This window comes from Chionomys nivalis, chromosome 4 (genome assembly GCF_950005125.1).
Source record: "Chionomys nivalis chromosome 4, mChiNiv1.1, whole genome shotgun sequence".
Classification (NCBI taxonomy): Eukaryota; Metazoa; Chordata; class Mammalia; order Rodentia; family Cricetidae; genus Chionomys; species Chionomys nivalis.
This window is the reverse complement of record NC_080089.1, coordinates 51,198,023-51,211,311: the sequence shown is the minus strand read 5'-3', so window position 1 is coordinate 51,211,311 and position 13,289 is coordinate 51,198,023. Positions and strand designations below refer to the sequence as shown.

Genomic DNA, 13,289 nt, shown 5'->3' with positions numbered 1-13,289 from the left:
AGTTTAAGGGCTTCATTGGATTATGGCTGCACCACGAGCCATGCTGTAACACACCATGGGGCGTGTTACCCTCAGCAAGCTCCATGGTGGCTCAGGCACTAGTTCCCTGGTCGGAGTAGAACTGTTGTAAGATTGCATGTTGCAGCTAGGAATGCAGGCCAGGTGTTAGGGTGCCTGCCCAGCATGCAGGGATTCCCAGGCTGCATTCCCGGCCTCCCACCAACTGGGTCTGCCCACACACCTGTAATCTCAGCATCTGGCAGCAGAAGCAGGAGCATCATATATTAAAGATCATCTCTATATAATGATTTCAAGGCCAGTCTGGGCTCCACAAGATCCTGTCTTATAAAACTAAAAATAGAGAAGACTGCCTGCGTGTTAAAAAAAAAAAAAAAAAGCTTTCATTACTCTAATAACTAAACATTTTTCCCAGAAGGGACATGGGGATAAATATCCTAGCACTATTGTTACCTGCTCCATTTCTATCTCCCAGTTACAAAGATAAAGACTTGTTTTCTTCCAAAGCCCAGCCGTGAGATGTTATTAGCGCCAGGCCTCTAGCCTTCAAAGCCCTCTAAGCATACCGTTAACAAGCCCCACGTGACTGTTCCCCTGAAGCGGCAGGCTGTGCTGCACTCTGCAGTAGCTGTGAAGGTACCTCTGCCTCGGGGTCCCGCAGAGCCGGTGGCTGACATGAAGTACATGGCTAAGATGAAGGACGTGGTGCGCCGGGTACCTTTTTAGTTTCCAAATGAATGAAGAGGGCACACTGCAAACCAGCCTTGCCCTGGCATCTGGCTGGAAAACAATAATGACTCACAGGAAAGACAGACTGAGTAAGCACCAACAGAAGGCCGCCCATCTTTTCGTTACCATCACTTGGGGAATGTTGTCTCCAGATGGAATGTGTAGAAAAATATGCATAGAAAAAGTTCCCAGGCTGTTGAGGAAAGTCTAATTCCCATCAGATCTCCTAACATGAATTAGCCACTCTAGGTGCTGGGAGAGAATGCAGAGACTGCGGAGATACTAGAAATTGTGGTGTGTGGTTTACAGCTGCACCACCACAGCCAACATTGCAGATGAATTGGAAGATGACTATTAGATGCAGTAGATATACATTCTGTATTCTGGTTTACAAACTACTTTGTCACAGATCTAGACAGAAACTTCAAGGAAAATTTAATGGTAGAGAAAATCTTTCATGCTCTGTTCCTTCTTGTATTATTGTTATTATTATTATTATTATTATTATTATTATTATTACTCATTACTAAGGACTACCTAATCTTGGTGTGCCTTAAGTATGAAGGAGTCCTACTACCTTTACTGAAAATCTATTTCTCATTTTAGTGGGTACTTATTGAATATATTTTATACATTTGCTATATTAATGAGTATATATTTGTGTAACAAAGGGACACTGATTTTTTGAAGCGTGTGTGTGTGTGTTTGTGTGTATGTGTAGGTAGTGTGTATATGCACATAGAGGCCACAGGAGGACATCAGATGTCCTGCTCTACAATTCTCTGCCTTATTCCCTTGAGACAGGGTCTCTCAATGAACCTGGAGCTGGGCTGGTGGCCAGTAAGCCCTAGTGATCCTCCTGTCCCTGTTCTCCACAGCACCGTGGGTATAAGCCAGTACATGGTCATACATGACCTTATATGTGGGTACTGGGATCTGAACTCAGGTTCTTATACATATATAGGAAGCGCTTTTACCCACTTGGCCATCTTTCCTTGATTTTTGATACTGTGTTCAAAGTTTTGAACTAAAACTCTCTTCAGATAATATTCCTCGGTAGAAGGCTGCCATCACCCATCCTTCAACACTGAGAATTACTTTGTTAAGTGACTTTGTTTTCTGTGCACTTCCCACAATGGCTACAAGGTTAGTGGGTGATCAAGTCTTCTAAGACTGAGACAAGAAAGACGGACTGGGAAAATTAAGAAGGAATGCGGAACAGAAAGAAGCCACTCATTCTTGGAATTTGGTGTACATTACTCATTTGCTGAGAGTCAAGAACTCGATATTATTGGCAGAAAGCAGAAAGAAACCCACTCTGAGGGCTGCCTACAGAAAATACTCAAAGTAGTGAAACATCAAGTGACCCGATCTCGCTTAAACCCAAGCATAGGGACCTCTGAGTTTAACATTATTATCAGTACTCCTCGCTGATCTTTACCTCTAATTAATGTACGATTTCATTTGCAAAAGGAAATTCTTTGAGATAAAACCAACATGGAGACCAAATCATATGGTTATACTTAACCTTTAAACTTTCCTTTGTTTTTAAACTCTGTCTACTCTTTAAACTTGGTTGTAAATTACACCCTTCAGCCAAAGTAGCTTCTAACGTCACAGAAGTGCAGACAGAGCTGTGGTCAGGATGCTTGACATATATCTCTCTTGATGCCCACACTAGCATGTATTATCTCTCTTCTCACTTCCTTAATAAATCCAACCTTGCTTCATGCTGTCTGGGCCTCAAGTACTTTTGTGCTGTTAGCCAAGATCCCAGGGGTACTTTAGTAGAGCTTCCTGTCACTGTCAGGAGATAGCCAACAGCATGGAGCTGGAGCCCTGTCTACTGCTGGCAAAATCGCCATTGTCTCTGTGTGGTTGGTTGTTGACCAAAACACGATGAACTCAGTATTGCCTTTACTTTCTTAGAGAATTTCTAAGAACTGACTGGAAGAATCTGAGAGCTAAAAGGAAACTGCTTAGGAGTTCTGTGCCAAAATATCTTGTCATTATTCACCAGACTCAAAGAATTCTTACAAATTGTGTGTGCGCCCGTGCGCGTGCATATGTGTGTGTTTACTATTTTTATTTCATGGTCTCTAACCCTGATTACTATATGTGGGAATCATCCTGAGGCAGGGGCCTCCTGGTATTGTAGAATGATCATGCTAGGTATTAATTACCCAGCTTCTCTTCCAACAAAGGTTTTGGAATGTGGCCTAGACTCTCTTGACTGGAGGCTCTCACCATAGGTTTTAAGCAAGACTCTAATGACACAGAAAGAAAGGTGATAAATCTCTTCCAGTCTGCCCTGGCAAGAACAGAAACTGTCTTCTCTTTCCAGAAGCAGTGAGCACAGGAGTCTGAGTAGCCACCACTGGTGGCAGCATCAAGTTGGAGATGAGACTGTATCTACGCATGTTGGCAGAGGATTGCATTTGCCTGGGATCTTCATGCCTCTGGGTGCTGGACATGGTGGATGGCTCCACAGTCTTCAAACCTGATCCTCTAGCACTCTTAGTGATTATAAAAGATTTATTAATTAATTGTACAAGAGTAAAATCCTGACTCGCTTTAAAATATATCGAAGACATTACTGTGTTACAACTAGAGAAATAAGGTGATTTCCACTAAAGACTAAAGAGAGGACAATAGCAACACAACTAAGAGTTGTTGTTGCTTCAGCTTGGGCATTCTCACTTTGAACCTCACTGTGTCCTTTCTGAGAGGCAGTGGCTCTGCTCTGATACACAACACACACCAGCACTCAGCTGTTTTCTCTTACCCAGCCTCGTGTCTTCACACTGCCCCGTGGCTTCCAACCTGTCCCATGGCTTCCAGCCTGTCCCGTGGCTTCCAGTGTGCTCATTTTATATACTTGCTGGTCAGTTCAGGGAGTTTGGCCTGCAGAGTAATCTCTCATCTATTAAGAACTTCTGAGAAGGCAGAAATCTTTAATAAATAAATAAACAATAAAAAGAAAAAAAAAGAACTTCTGGATTTCTAGGCTGACCTTCTCATTCTGTTGGATTTCCCTTTATTTTATTCATTTTCTTTTCTATTCCTTGTCTAAGATCCTTACCACAAATTTCTGCTTCTTTAAAAAGGAGTCTTACAAATAGTCTGTGCTTGATAATTGCAGAGAATAAAAGTTAAATGTTGTTACTATATTCAAGAGAGGTATATGAAGTGATGGATGGGTTCATAACTCAGAGTAATGTATGCAATATACACATTTTTGTGATGCTGAGGCTTAAACCCAGACCTGGGACTTATGCTATGCCACTGAGTTCCTTCCCTATCCATTACTTTCTTTGCGACGGGGTCCTACCATGTAGGCCAGAGTAGTCTTGAACTCACTATCTAGCCCAAATTGTCTTTGAGCTCATTATTCCCTGTCTTTGCTTTCATAATTAATTTTTTTAAAAAAATAAGAGTCTTAGTATAGTCCATCTCATCTTACCTCTTTGTAGATAAACTCACAGTAATAAATTGCATACATTTTATCAGAACAGTGTGGACTCCACTTGTTGAAGCTATTCCACATTCTCGGTCACAGGCAGGAAGGAATTTTCTTTCTTTCTGTACTTCTGAAAGAAGAAAAAATATCTTTGGTGAGAATTGCATCTGTGTCCTATTCCCAGAGAGTAGTGTCCCTTTTAGCAGAATCTTTAAGAGCTTTAGGAATTCATTTGAATAACTCAATTAAAACGGTCTCACCTACTAAGCAAAGAAGCTTATTTATAACCCACATGGTTTGGTTAGTTAAGCACAAATTCTAACTCCTGTGGAATTGTGAGCATACCATCTTAGCAGAGAAAAGGCATGCATGAGTTGAGATTCACTAGTTTGCTCAAGCATGCTGCTTATCACAAGCGAAACTAGATTGCTCAGACTCAAAACCAGCCTCCTGACTTCTGTTTTTCCACAACTAACTGTACCTCACAACTGTAATGTTAACCATGGTTCCTGTCACCTATGGACCCCAGAGCCACCAGTGAGGGTTTGGGCAGAGAAGACTGTGTGTAGAGTTTCTGTACTGAAGGTCCCAGTTCTGCAGTGTTCTGCGTTCAGGAAGGATTGGGCACACCTCTCTGGCTTCCAGTGGCTCAACAGGAGCAGGCAACTACAAGAAAGCCAGTCAGCAGCCTGGCACAAATAGTTCTGACTCAAAAGAGGTGACGTATGTAAACCAGATTCTAGCTCAGTCTTGTTCTTTCTAACAGGAGCTTCCAATTGACTCAGCCTTTCTGCACATAACGGCTATACATGCTATTTTGATTACTGATTGGGTAGAATAACCTTGTTCAACTTTTTCTTTCACCCTTTTGTATAAACATGCTCCAACATGAAAAAAAATAACACATTTGGAAGTTCCCCGCCTACTTTAACATCTGACAGCTGCTGTTCTAGTAACATTTGTTCCTTGGACTCCATGACCCCAATGCGATCTTGCTTTTTCCCACTTTTTGTGTTTTCCTTGATCTATGTGCTGAAGGATCTTCTGAGTATTTTGCAAAAATCACCTTAAGGCCCACAGCAAACTTACAAGATAAACACTACTGTATAGCCACGCGACTGATGAAGAATGCGAGGGGCAAGGCAAATGTTTGTATCAAGGTGATGGCAGACGAAAAGAGGCTGTAAGTTGCGATATGAAATGTCTCCCCCACGTTCATTCATTGAAGGCTTTGTCCCCAATGTAGCAATGTTCTTAGGTGGGATTTTAGTATATGATCAGCTCTTGGGTATTCTGATTTTATCAGTGCAGGAATCCACTGGCAGATTCTTAAAGTAGTGTATTATGGGGAGTAGTGACTATTTAAGGAGCTGAACATAACTTTGCAGAAGTTGGTCATTTAGGGAGTATCCTTGAAAGGTACCTTGTAACACCATCCTCTTTCTTCTCTCTGGCTTTCCTTTCTGGCTATCGTGAATTGGGCGGCTTTTCTCTGTTACATGCTTCCTATGTGATTTTTCTTTTGTTTTGCCGTAGGCCTAAAAAGCAATGGAACCAGTCAGCCATGGACTGAAAGTATGAAGCAAAGTAAATCCTTCCCGTGAGAGCCTTGGGTATTGTGTCACAACAGCAGAAAGCTGAATAATGCCATGTATCATGGAGATAATCTGACAACTGACATGGTAAAGAACCAAGCACGCTCCCTATGTACTGCGATGAACTGTTTATTCTCCAGCCAGACATTCTAGATGCCCATCAAGTTCAACCTCTAAAACTGAACTGATTATTTTTTCAAGCATGCCTGCTCTCCCACTTTATATTTTTTTCAAAGGACGTCGCCATCACTATTATTAAATGCCTGGTACTTTATTTACCAAAAGAGCCACAAGTGGGAGAAACACAATAGCTAAGAGCCTTCCAGGTACTCAATTGGTTTTCTCTGACTTATTCATTACCAAACTTCCCATGCCCTCTTTAAAACATAAGCTACTCGGTGGCCAAGTCTGTCATCAGGTCTAACATTTATTGAGTATTTTTCCAAAAGTCTAGGTCTGTCCTAATTGCCGTATGTGTGTCATCCTATGCTGTACTCCCTATGAGCGTGCACGTGCGCCTGTGAGCCACGGAGGTTCCAAACAGATTTACATTCTTGCTTTGTTGTGTCACTTGTGTGAGCACATTCCTCTCTTCTGTGGGTTAATTATCTCACGGGACTCTGCTCACTTAGAAGAGGTGATCTAACACATCTAGATGAGCCCAACAAGAGCGGAATGAAATGCTGGGTACATCCTGCCTCACGAAGTTGTGAGGACAAAGGTGTTATAGATCAAGAGATCAGCCTGTCTACATTAACGAGGGTCCAAAAACTGTCAGATGCCAGTACAGTTTACCAAGAACATAAAAGGCATGTCAACTAAAAAGCCTGCAAGGGCCAAACAGGTAGGATAAAGAGCGAAGGCTGGGTCAAGATAAGGCAAGAGAAAGATATGAAGTCGAAGGCAAACAGGAGAAAACACGACCCACTTAGAGCAGCCAGCCCAGACTTGGACAGAGAGCCTTCCCTCCTGAACCATCCATGCCCCTGACCATGTGGCCACTCTTCTCTTTGAGTTCTCTCTCTCTCTCTCTCTCTCTCTCTCTCTCTCTCTCTCTCTCTCTCCAAGCTCCTCACTATAATATGCTGCTTCTTACAAAGGATCCTTAACAACTCTCTACTCTCTGGAGTCTCTTTCACTTGCCCTTTGCTTCAGCTCGGTGTCACGCATGTGGCCAGACCTGTAACACCACTGTAGCTCAAGGAGGGTTAGGAAGAGATGTTGTCTCACCACCAGCCACAAACCAGCCTCCAAAGCTGCTAGTGCTCTGCTTTGTTTCTCCAGAGGACTAGCTGTCTTATGGAATTCCTTTTGTTCATTTGCTCTCTGGTATATCCTGTCTGTTTTTTCAGTAGATGTGAACCTGAGTTTGACCCCCAGAACCCTTGTAAAAAATCCTGGGAGTGGTGGTGAATGCCTGTAATTCCAGTGCTGGGGAGGTGGAGACGGGAGGATCCCTGGGGCTTGCCAGACAGCCAGTCTAGCTTCCTTAGTGAGTTCTATATTATCCTCTGGCATGTATGTGGTAGAAGAATGCACACGCGCATGTGCAAGCGCACGTGCACAACACACACACGATAATGGTTACAAAATATTCTTTTGAGGAGTAGGCAGTAGAGGAACAAAACAAAGAGACTGATCTGAAGAAGTAAGGTAGGGACTCCTAAGGAACTTACAACACCGACACCAAAGGCTAGTTCACCTTGCAAACTGAGACCTGATCAGACAGCCTACTTCTTGCTCAGGGGGGATGAGCAGCTGACACCTGGCTAACCCAAGGCTTATCACATCTCTTTGTCTCACTCCTGCTCCCTGCTTTGCCTCATTCTTATGCCCATGGGAGACTTTGCTGAAGACAGTTCTGTGGATATACATCTGTCTGGGTTTCCTATGACGTGTCCTAATCTTCATATCATGCCTGTTGTCTTTCTACCATAGCCAGAGATGGGCGTTCCTTCATTTTCACCTATGGATGAACAAACTTCCATCTGCATACAACTTTCCATTCATCTTTATCAATAAAGAATCTACTATTTGTATATTCTGATCTTCCTATTCCAGAGCTCTCAAATCATGGTCATATCAGGACCCTATAGTTTTCTTATTATGCTAAGAGGACTGAACGTGACCAGAATGTACACCAAGAGAGGATATATATATGAGATTCTAAATAGGATGCTATATAGGACAGCTTCTTTAATCAGGTGATATTTGAACAAAAATGTAAAGATATTAGGGAGAAAACCTTTGAGAAGGGGTTTTCCAGAGAGAGAAATATCAGGATTTTGCAGGCCAGCATGACTGGCAGAGAGTGAGCAGAGAATGACGGGAGATGAGTTGTCAGACAGACGGTAGCCGCTTTCTTCCACTTAGAAACTCTCCTCAGGAGGTCATGGTGGATGTAAAGAGTGCTTGGCACACAGTGGTGGCCCACAAATATTTATGGACTAAATGAATCCCCCATTGTAAACAGGTTATTTTGAAAACAGTCCTGAGGATCCCAGATCCAGCAACTTGGGCACTTGTTTCCTCTAGGATTGTTTTTCAGCTATGTCTCATATTTCAAAACTGTAGTTTAAGATATGGACTTTTTAAAATTTCATGATTCTGAGCCCAGTGCTGGGGCTCAAGATTTGTTTGCTTGAGTTAAAGGTGGTAGTGAAATACAGGTATAAGTGATTGGTTACCTGTGTGAAGGGATTAAACATGATTTCCATTTTTGAAACAGCATGACTTTAAATTTTCCTACAAGGAGCATGTATCCATTGTAATTTAAAATAACATTAGAATGGTTAATGTTCCCAGATTTTAAAGGAAATAAGAGCCTCCCCTACCAACTCTTACTCCAGTTCCACACGGCTAAACTATGTGTACTCAGTTTCACTACAGAGAGTCTCAGAAAACGCCAGCTCTTGCTTTTAAACACAAAGAACCAAGCACTAAGGGAACAGAAGTGGTTGTAAAGACCTTCTCCGAATGTGAAATGTGCATGTGCCTTTGGAAGCGTGTTTTGGTGAATCACACCACTTCAGCAGCCCAAGTTTCTCTCAACATCTTTGCCAGTGTTTATTTGTAAATTGTAGCTATCTAAACTAGGAGCAATGGTTCCTGAATCCCTCTAGGAAGATGTCCCAGTAGGCAAGATATTCACCCCCAAGCATAATGTACTGAGTCTGGATCCCCCATCACCCCGACAAAAAGCTGGGCATGACAGCATGTACATTTAGTCCCAGCTCTGAGAAGGAAGACAGAAGAAAAACATAAGAGGATCCCTGAAAGAGATGGGGAAATATCTAATCTTCTCAGCTCCACTTGCAAGGGTGCATGGGCGCAGGCACATGTGTGCACGCATATGCGTGCATGCACACACACATATGCACTATCACAGACACACACAGGAACAAATACACACCCCAACACAAAGATATTCTAAGGCTAATCCAGGAGACCTAGACTTTCTCAGGAAATCTGTATATAAGAATCAAAAACTAAAGGAAGATGCATGATGGCTGAAGAGCTGGAGAAGCAATTCAGGGGGCCACCAAAAAATAATTCAGATAAAGAGACCAAAATGATGGACCAGACACAGAAGTCAGGGAGTGGCCCTATTGGTACCTTTAACTCTGGGTGCTTCAGAATAGAAAAGGCAGAATAAAAAGGTCTTCCGGAGTCAACTGCACCCAATCCCTGACCTGTGGTTGACAAAGACCATTAAATCCCCAAGATGCCTCCAACATTTTATCCCTTTATAAGGCTTTAGTCATTTCTAACTTAACACTGTGGCTCTTGCTTACTAAAGATAAACTTGACATCTCCTGCCTGGAGCCCTCACTTATGCTTCCTATATAGTTTTCCATATTGAGAAGGAGTCTCACTAAGTAGCCCATCTGACCTTGACCGCCTCAATCCTGCCTCCTCAGTTTCCTGAACTCTGGCCTTGCAGATGTAAATCATTGTACCTGGCTTCTAGACAGTCCTCCCCCAGGTAGCTTCTGTAATTTCAGTGTTCAGACAGAAATAACTGACAGTGTGAATTTTCCACTGACTTCTACTCAGAGTTAACCGTGGGTGCAAGGAGCTATCTAGATCGATTGCTTCCCCTCAACTATCTGACATTAGCCACTAAGCTTACTCATCTTCCCACTCTCCTAGACGCTGAAGCCAATCTAGACCCTCAGTCAGGGTGACTGGATCCACCCTCACTACTGCAGTCTCTGTCCCACGGTGACTCAGCAGCCAGTATGCCCTGCTGATAATCCTGCACTTCCCGTCATTGTAGCCCTTCTTACAAAGCCGACTTCTCCTTTCTTCTTGCAGGCTTTGTTGCTTGTTTAGAAGGCAGAGTTTCATTTCATTTCTTTGCTGGCCATTTGGCAACCTTTTATTCTTTCTTTCCTGCTCCTCCTCCTCTATCTCTTCTTTCTTGCTCATGCCTGTACTACTCCGAGATCTTAGTCTTTAGTTCCTTCCCTTATTTCCCCATGCTTGAATACTTTTTTGATTTCCCATTCGCTTTGGGATTTGAATTTTACCTTGGTCGCTCTTTCAAAGGCCTTGAGTCCTAGCTCCCATGGACATGCCTTCACTGCCTTCCAACAGATCAAAGAGAAAGAAATAGCCACAGATTGGAATGTTGGGGTGTTCCAATTATCTAGAGCCACCTTGAGTGTCACATCCTTGCCATGACAAAAGACTTGAAGATCTTTTGGGGAGCAAGACAGAGCCTCTGCCTTCATGGAACTTAATTCTGTGGTACAGAAAGACCACAGAACAAGCAAATTGAATTCTGCGCGATGGGCATCATTAAAAACCTATAATTGACCTACCGTGAGACCTCCAGTTTATGTGTGAGCACTTCGTTCCAGTCTTTGGCTATGAGAACATCCCCCAAATGTTTCTCTTAAAGTAGTTTCTTTCAAACACCCTCATGGACCCTGAGGTTGGAGTTTTAACAACTAAATTGTAAGCACTGTGACTGATCCCATTAGTTCTGTCTGGGAATCCTTAAGCAATCATGGGATCTCCCTTCCCACATGACCACAGACATCTTTCCCTTGATTGGGAAGCCCCAGACTCCACACGTGCAACTCACAGGGCTTCTTTCACTTCCTCTTCCTCATCACTGGGAACAACTTTTATTCTTTCATTGGTGTATATGAACTGTTCCAAATAAGGGGCTTCATTATGGTGTATTTATACAAGCCTATAATGTACTTTGCTAATTCTCTCTCTCATTAACACCTTGCCTATTCCCACGAGTTCTCTTTTTTTTCCCAATTTTTCCCCTTCTGCACGAATCTCTTTTTAAAAAGAAGAAAAATTTATTTCAGCCTAGGAGAGGAAAAAAGGCAATATTTGTCTTTCGAAGTCTGGCTTCTTTTGCTTAACACAGTGACCTCACGTTCCACTCATTCTCTACAAACAGCGCATCCTTCACTGTGGGTGAATAATATGCCTCTCTGCATTCACCACCTTTTTTTAATCATTTCATCTGTTGATTGGCACCTCGCTGATTCTATATCTAGGTGATTGTGGATAGTTCTGTAGGTGCATCGGTATTTTTATAATGTGCTGATTTCATTTCTTTGGGTGGTGAAATAGCTTTACCATCCAATAGTTCTATTTTTAGTGTTTTGAGGAACCTCCATGCTGATTTCTACCGTGGTTACCCTAATTTGCATTCGCATCAACCCATGTGTAAAGTTGGAATTATTTCTATTACTTTAAAAAAAAACCTGACTAGTTATGAAATTCAACAGAAATGTATCTACAAAAAGACACATTATCAATAAAAATGCCTTTTAAACAGTATTTCTGAAAGCTGAATTGATACGTACAATTTAAAATTCAAAACGTGTGAGTCCATAGAACAATAACAAAATCCCGTTTACCCTTTTCTTCTGTTAATTCAGTCCTTCTGGCTAGAGGCAACCAGTGACCCTAGTTTGTTTAGTTTGTTGTGTTCATGAGAGATATCGGGTGCTTAGATAACCATAGATTTGCCTTCACACAAAGCTAAGCACTCTCTACCCTCCCTTCAGTAGACGATGTAGCTTGACATAAAGCATCTCTAATCTTTGACAGCTGGACATAAAACCAGTGGATGGGAAGAGTATGCTATTTAAATAATCTTCCATTAGTGCACAATTAAACTACTGTTCTTTTTAATCTTTGCAAATAATGCTAATTAATGGCCTTTCAAGATGACCCTTAGACTCTAACTCGTCTACAGCTTGCTCGATTTTTGTATATTTATAATTCTAAGTATTAGTTTCCTTTTCAGACCGCAGATGACTGTCTAGGTAAGGAAGAGGTTTTAGTTCACTTGAAATCCCATCTCGAAAGAAAACCTCTATAACTTCTGAGCTGTGTAAACGGCCGTGGCATTTGCAATCATAGTCCTCCTGGAGATGGCAGCGAAATTTCTGTTGTTCTCAGGTCCCCTGCGTTTGCCAAACATGATAAAAGCGATGTTGCCATTCCAGGCTCGAGGAGAAAACCAGCATATGGTTATGACATTGGCGTACAGAAAACTTAGCTCCTGTGGTTCTCTGATGGCCTCCCTCAAATGCTGGAGGAAAACAGTCACCCCACCGCTATGGAATCTTGTGGTTACCCATCAGAAAAAAGAAGTCCTCGGATTGGTCAACAAGGCGTATCCTCGTGTCTTCTAGTTTCCTTCTCTAAGAACGCAGCATTAATAAGCAACTGTAGCCACCCCCGAGACTACCGGGCAAGAGGTGCTGTGTCACCCTGTGCGTCTTACACGGTGTGTGGTTAGGAGAGAGTTTTTGTGGAGTTGTGCTGGTGAATGAAGTTTGACTTCATCTACAGGTTTTTGGAATTACAGAATATTCTGAAGGATACAGAAGCGGTAAAGAAGCCCTTCAACTAGAAGAAAGCACCGTTGGCTCAAGAGCTGAAGATGAAGGCACAGTGAAGGACTGCTGACATCACTGCAGCTAAGGTAAGAATCTGGCAGAGATGGGGGAGGCGTGAGGCAGGAGACTCCACAATTCTGAGAAGTAACTCTTGCTCCACGTGTAGCTGCAGGTTCATAAAGGACCCATAAGAAAAGCCCCAAGGATACCACTTGGAAACCTTTGAGGACAGTAGAAACATTGGCCAGGAATGTGTGGCAGTTTTGAACCTGAAAGCTAACTGTTAAAAGCCTCTGGAAATCTGGCAGGGGGCAAATAGAAATTCTTGATGAAGGCAAGCCATGGTGGGATGGGACAGGCATCTAAACTTGTACCTTTATGGTTCAAGCATAAACCTAAGCGTGGGACAGTCGGAGAGTGTCTCTTAGGAGGGAGAAGTAACTGCCCTCACAGTCACCCATCCAAAGGCAGCGTTGTCAACCAGCAATACTGTTCTAAGAGTTTGTCACCGTGCAGATGTGGCCTCCTGAGTTTTGCAGTTATATTCAATTCCAAGTTGCAATTCAAGGTGCAGGCTTGGTTCTGTGACTACAGTACAGATTTGCT

General features: G+C 42.6%; 1 protein-coding gene across 1 annotated transcript in view; it reads left to right on the top strand.

The window, feature by feature from the left end:
- The first annotated feature begins 12,703 nt into the window (after nt 1–12,703).
- Nucleotides 12,704–13,289, top strand: part of Zc3h12c (zinc finger CCCH-type containing 12C) — a 64,934-nt gene continuing 64,348 nt past the window's right edge. Inside the window, exon 1 of the mRNA XM_057767153.1 lies at nt 12,704–12,769. The gene's annotated coding sequence lies outside the window, so the exon portion shown is untranslated. The remainder of the gene's footprint in view (nt 12,770–13,289) is intronic.